This window comes from Punica granatum, chromosome 4 (assembly GCF_007655135.1).
Source record: "Punica granatum isolate Tunisia-2019 chromosome 4, ASM765513v2, whole genome shotgun sequence".
NCBI lineage: Eukaryota > Viridiplantae > Streptophyta > Magnoliopsida > Myrtales > Lythraceae > Punica > Punica granatum.
The window spans coordinates 9,702,814-9,709,934 of record NC_045130.1 but is presented as its reverse complement, the minus strand read 5'-3'; the positions used below and the strand labels follow the sequence as shown (position 1 = coordinate 9,709,934).

General features: G+C 40.9%; 1 pseudogene; it reads left to right on the top strand.

The window, feature by feature from the left end:
• Positions 1 to 1,115: 1,115 nt before the first annotated feature.
• Positions 1,116 to 6,215, top strand: LOC116203539 (annotated as a pseudogene).
• The last annotated feature ends 906 nt before the right edge of the window (positions 6,216 to 7,121 follow it).

The window sequence follows — 7,121 nt, the reverse complement described above, 5'->3', positions numbered from 1 at the left end:
ACGAAAGAAATATAATGTTTGATAAGGATTTGGCATAGTACTGTTAAAGAACAAAGCAGAAAATAAAAATTATCAGTCTAAACTAAATCATTATGTGTAGATTAAATATATTTATTATATTTATATATGATATTCACAGTTAAGTAAATATATAATGAATAATAATAGAATAATTACTTGCGAAATTGTCGTAAAATAATATATCTTTATTGGTAATTACTGATTGACGATATTCACATAATGAACAAAAACAATTATTGCAAGACACCATTTGTGGGAAAAAAAGCACGGCGATATAAATGTAAAAATTCAGCATTTGAAATTAAAAAATATCTAAAAAAATTGCTTTCATAAAGATAATCAAGATCAAGTTTGTATCTCTTAACATATTAAGTGCAAATGAATCTACACATGGTATTAACATCTTAAATAACTATATTTAAGAGTACTAGTAGTTCAACGAGAAAAAAAAATAGAGTACTTGTTCCAAAATTGTCACCAAATTATTTTAAATACGTCAATTGCGATAAATGAACGCGTACCACGAGAGGAATTATATGTTGCAATCAATAAATTGATTATATTATACTGTTAAATAAATTACTAAAATTGTAAGTAAAAGTTAAGCATCATACTAAAAATTAAATAAAGTTCTTCAAATTTTGTGCATTTTATTTCAAATGTTTGAATTGTTTACTTCGAAATATGAGTAATTTACTTTATAATTTGTGCAACTTACTTTCTCTATTAGTCATTTAATAAAATTCAAGTAATTTATCAAAAATTGTAATTGTTAACAAAAAATTATATTAATTAACTTTAATTATCTGAGACAATTGATTACACGATAGACCTTCCCATAATTTTATACTATTAAGCAACCAATTCCGGCTCTGATCAATTCGGTATTTTTTGGTAGACTTTTAAGAATCGAAACTGGCAGAAAGTCCATGATTTGTTTTTTCTTTTTTAATTCCTATATCAGAGAGAGCCATAAATTATCATTGAGGGGCCGGCCGGCCGGGCTGCTTTGACCATATTGACTCACAGCCATTCAGAAGCTTCCACCTGGAATACATAACAAGTCAGCTTTCCAGAAGCTAACGGCGGCTAAACATTACACTCAATCCATGTCTGTCCCTTCTCACCGTTCCTCGCAATTCTCGATGATGCTCACTCTCTACTTCCTCCTCTCTGTGGCCGCTACCCCAATCTCGGAAGCTCTATCCTTCAACTACAAGGTCTTTAATGGCGCCGACCCGAACATCACCTATGAGAGGGCCTACGTCAATGCTGAAGGAGCCATCCAGCTCACTGCGGACAACAGGGCCAGTATTGGGCGGGCCACCTATTCCAAACCTATGCAGCTCTGGGACAAGTCCACCAGAAACCTCACCGACTTCGAGACGTACTTCTCCTTCATAATTGACTCTAATAACCGAACTGGCTTTGGAGACGGCCTTGCCTTCTTCCTCGCCCCGGTCGGTTCGAGGATCCCTGATGATCTAACCAAAGGTGCGTTATGATGAAAAGCATTTGCTTTAGCCTCTACTTCTCATAATTTACTCCCGAAAAGATTCATTTTCAGAAAAGAAGTTCTATAGCATCGGAATATAGTTTAAACACTTAGAAGATAATTTTTTTTTTTTGGTGACCTCTGGTATTCGGAAGTTCAATTGGATCCCGATTAATCTAGTCGAGCCGGGTCGGTCCATTAAGAATAAAACTTTTCTAACGTGGATTTTCTGCACTTAGAAGATTAATTTTCGATTTGTCAAATATGCTGGAGAAGACTTACGTAAGCCATGAAGTAATTGCCACTCGGCGTGCTCTTTCATGTTTTCCATAGTAATCTTCCGTTGAAATGAATTTATTGTCTTCCAATTGAAAGGTGGCACTCTGGGCCTCACCAGTATGGAGCAGTTCCAGAACTCGAGCAGTAATCCATTTGTCGCGGTGGAGTTCGACGTTTACAAAAATCCTTGGGACCCTCCGGGCACGCATGCTGGGATAGACATTGATTCCATGGTTTCAGTGACAAATATCTCTTGGCCGAGTAATGTAACTGGCGGGAAGACAAACGAAGCATGGATTAATTATGATTCTGTGTCAACAAACTTGAGTGTCGTATTCACTGGTTATCGAAATGCCACACGAGTTCTTCAGTATCTCAGCCATGTGGTTGACTTGAGGCTTTGGCTACCTGAGCAAGTCATTTTTGGGTTCTCTGGATCAACTGGGAATGCTTCCGCTGCTCATATTGTTACGGCATGGAACTTTAGTTCGAATTTAGAAATTAACGGAACAGTGATGCCGCCATCGTCACAGCGGGGCAGTAAAGTGGGCCTCGCAGTGGGGCTGAGCATTGGCGGGTTAATCTTGGTGACTGCGTTAATGGGATTAGTCTGATTTTGCTGGTGCCGGAAGAGAAATGGTGATGAAGCAGAAGAGGAAGATGAAATCCTTCAGTACATGAGTGGTGAATTACAGATGGGATCATCGGGGCCCAAGAAGTTTTCGTACTCTGAATTGGCCAATGCGACGGGCAACTTCAAGGCTGAGGAGAAGCTGGGTGAGGGTGGGTTCGGCGGAGTTTATAAAGGATTCTTGCAAAGTACAAGTTTGTACGTTGCAGTGAAGAGGATATCGAGCGAATCCAAGCAGGGAGTTAAGGAGTACGCTTCGGAGATAAAGATCATTAGCCGTCTCAGGCACCGGAATCTGGTGCAGCTCATCGGATGGTGCCACGAGAGGAAGGAGCTACTTCTTGTTTATGAGTTCATGCCAAACGGGAGCTTGGATTTCCATCTGTTCAAGGGAAAAAGCTTCCTCCCCTGGAATATCCGGTACAAGATTGCACAAGGTTTGGCCTCGGCTCTGCTATACCTGCACGAGGAGTGGGAGCAGTGCGTGGTCCACAGGGACATAAAATCGAGCAACATTATGCTCGATTCTGACTACAATACAAAGCTTGGGGATTTCGGGCTTGCAAGATTGGTAGATCACGCAAAAGGGGCCCAGACCACAATTCTGGCAGGGACAATGGGGTACATGGCCCCGGAATGTGCCCAGACATTCAGGGCCACCAAGGAATCGGATATATACAGCTTCGGAGTGGTATGCCTTGAAATAGCCTGCGGGAGGAGACCCGTGGACCCGATCCTTCCCGAGGATCAAATAGTGTTGGTCGGGTGGGTGTGGAAGCTTCATGAAAAGGGGGAGATCCTAAATGCTGCGGACCCAAGGCTGGGCAGTGATTTCAACGAGCCAGAGATGGAGAGACTGTTAATCATTGGCTTGTCCTGCACTTTAACAGACGCTAGGCGCCGGCCTTCTGCAAAGCAAGCGCTGCACGTGCTGGAATTCAATAGTCCGCTGCCCATCCTCCCGGCAGAAGGTCCCGCAGGATTAGCGACATACTTTCCTGCGCTGGAGAAGCCTGAAGGAGACCGACACCGGCGTTCATCGACAACCAGCATTAGCAACCAAACGTACTCATCGTCACAGTTTAGTTCACAATCTGGTGCTACAGCTTCTTCCTCCTCTACGGTGGTCGGTAAGAGAAATTTGTCTGTCTATTCCATCTTTGTGCATGAAAGATGGTGAGACTTTGATTTGTTGGAGCACATTTTGCCAGGTAACGTGATAACAGACAGGGTATGAATTCAACTGGGAAAGAAGTGGAAACATTGCCAATTCGATCGGTTAATTTGGAGTGCACGGGATACCTCATATAAGTGATCATAAACCACTTAGTAATCACTTCCCATGTATAGTTAATTAATTAGAATAAAGCAACATTGCCAAAAAGTTCTCCGTAATATTAGGATTACTCAATTATCATTTTAGGAAATAGTATCCTTATACCCAAAACAACCATTCAAAATTGCTGTGAATGGAAGACATTGATATACGTTTTCAGTTTTTCTCTCTGATACTCAAGTCAAAATTTGATAGTTTTATGGTAATCAAGGCCTCCAAGCCCGCTCCAAGCGCTCCTTCATTTTGGGCCTCTAGCCCAGCCCACAAATGCCATCCTCTCCAAGAATAACATGGAACTGACATTTCCAAGAAAATTACATGTTTGATTTGAGGTATGGAAGTGGAAAAGGAGCAGAGTCAAAATGAGGTGAAATGGGATAGAATTGGGAATGAAATGAAAACTTTTTCCTTTTGTTTGATTTAACAAAGAATCGGAGTTAGATTTCATTTATTTCTGTTTCATTCATTTCCTACATAATAGGAATCAATTTTCAATATTTGATAATTATTTTGTAATATCTCAAGCGAATAACTAACAAGTTACCATTCCCTAAATAATTTTTCAGATAACATATATAAAGAATTCAAGAAATCCTTTCTCGTAAAAAAGAAAAAGAAAGATGTATCAAATTTATTTAATAACATGATATTTTATTTGCTGATTCTGGAAAAGCTAGTCTTTTCCATCAATTGGATGTTGGTTGACCGTTGAAGAGATCTCCTCTTCTTTATTTAGTTGATTAGCGATCTAGAATTATATATAAAAAAATAATTTGGATCCCCTTCCTCAACCATACCCCGATTCCTCATTATGAGGAAATCAATCAACCTTAATTTCCGATTCTCCTAGACCAAATATCTACAATTGGAATGCTACATTTCCATTCTAATCCCGAGTTCCCCTTATTTTTTCGGTAGAGAAATTCCCCTTATTTTACATGAACCAAATGGGGCCTTCAAATATAAAATGATACACTAGGATTAATGGAGATAAAGTATGGTCAGCAATGAACCAACCATGGTTGAGTAAGATTAATATACTCAACAATCGTATCGATAAATCAATTCAACTGATTATAGACCGGGTGATGTAAACAACCCAGGAAACATTAAATCCAACCAGCAATTTGAGCTGGAATAATTAAGCTTGACAAGAGCCCGAACCTATCCGAACCGAATTCCAACCCCTAGTTATCTGAAAGATTTTTTGCTGAATTAGTTATCTGAAAGATAAGTTTCATCATGTGTGGTGTGTAATACTTAATGCCAAGAAGCACTTGGAGAGGAGGATCGCGACCGCCCTAAAGAGTACCCCTACAAAAAACTAAAATCGGCAACTGATGATTTTGCTGAGAACCGAGTGCTCGGTGGAGGAAGTTTTGGGAAGGTTTACAGAGGATATGTGGACAGCGATCTGGTAGCTATCAGGAGGTTTTCTCCGGAATCAACACAAGGGATAGATGAATATGCAGCAGAAGTGACGGCACTTGGTCATCAATTAAAGCATGGAAAATCGGTGAAACTGAAGGGGTGGTACCATGAAGGGAACGAGCTCCTGCTTGTCTATGAGTTGTTGGAGAATGTTAGTTTAGATTTACATTTATTCAAAGGAAGGAGCGTGCTACCATGGGAAATATGATATAGGATTGCACAGGATTTGGCCGCTGCATTGTTCTACCTCCATGAGAGGTGCAGTCAATGTGTACTCCACCGAGATACAAAATGTGCCAAAATCATGCTTGATTCAAGTTGGACAGCCAAATTGGGTGATTTTGGTTTGGCCAGGCTGGTTGACTAAGGAAGACGGTCGCACACGACTTTATCAGCTGGGACCCACTGGGATATAGCACCAGAATATGCCACCACAGGTAAGGCCAGCAAGGAGTCTGATGTGCCCAGCTTTGGGATTGTTCTCCTTGGAATTGCTTCTGGAAGAAGAGTCTACGTATGACCGAATTGACCGTCGTGAGGGACTCGTGGATTGGATATGGGAGCTCTATGGAAATAAAAAGCTGCTGCTAGCTGCAGACTCTAAACTCAGCGATGATTTCAATGAGACTGAAATGGAGTGTTTGATGATAGTAGGGTTCTGGTGTGCTCATCCACAAGATTCAAAGAGGCCTTCAATACAAGAAGCAATGAACGTGCTGAGTGGCCGAGCTTCACTACCCGGCCTCCCTCCAGAGAAGCCAGTTAATGGAGATTGTCCTTTGTGATTCAACATATCATCATTATTTTAGAGTGTTCCCGGTACTTCCAGCGGCAACACCAGAGGTGATTATGTCAGTGCACCCTCAGAATTTCCGGATGTCACCTAATTCCAGTTCCTATACATAATTCTCCTTGTTCTTCTATTAATCTTGTGTTGTGGGAGCAACATAAAGATCAGTTCTGTTTCCTCTCTTCTTTTGTATCATTCTTGATGATGGATATAAAGTATGGTTAGCAATGAACCAACCATGGTTAAGTAAGATTAATATATCAACAATCGCATCGATAAATCAATTCAACTGATTATAGAACGGGTGATGTAAACAACCCAGGAAACATTAAATTCAACGAGCAATTCGAGCTGGAATAATAAAGCTTGACGAGCCGAACCTATCCGAACCGAATTCCAACCACTAGTTATCTGAAAGATTTTTTGCTGAATTAGTTATCTGAAAGATAATTTTCATCAAGTGTGGTGTGTAATACTTAATGCCAGCAACCACTGATTGGTTCGTTCAATCACATTTCACGCCTGCCCACGTGGAATCACATCGGCCCATCCAACTGGTTGGGGGAAATCAAAGTCTTTTTAGTCGTCGGGGAAGAAGATAGATTCATCAAGTGAGGAATACTTAATGCCACCACCCTCTGATCGGTACATTGGATCGCATTGACCCGTGTAATTGGAGGGAAATCGCAGTCTTCGTGTACCTAATTATGGGCCGGGCATTGGATATTGTACTGACTGTAATATAATGTATGTAGTTCAGGCTAGGACTTCAGAAAACTGAAACCAGACAGAAGTGGGTAAATCGAAGTCTTCGTGTACCTAAGGCGGGCATTGGATCTGCCTGTTAACTCGGTAGATACTCACTTCCAGGCATAACACAATCACGTGCAGTTCACTAATGCACCTTTTATCGCGTATGCGCTCAACGACTCACATTCTAGAGTCGAGGCTCAGTTTGGAGACAGAGCTGTGCCTACAACCCCGTTGAGGCAATTTAGGGAGTGTTTAGTTGATTTTTTGAGGGGAGAACAGTTCTGCTTGTTCTTCTGATACATCGAAGATCGAGAGTTGTCCTGTGGATGAGGAAATGTTCAGGGTTGATGAAGAAGATAAGCTTTCATGGGTTAAGATGGAGACC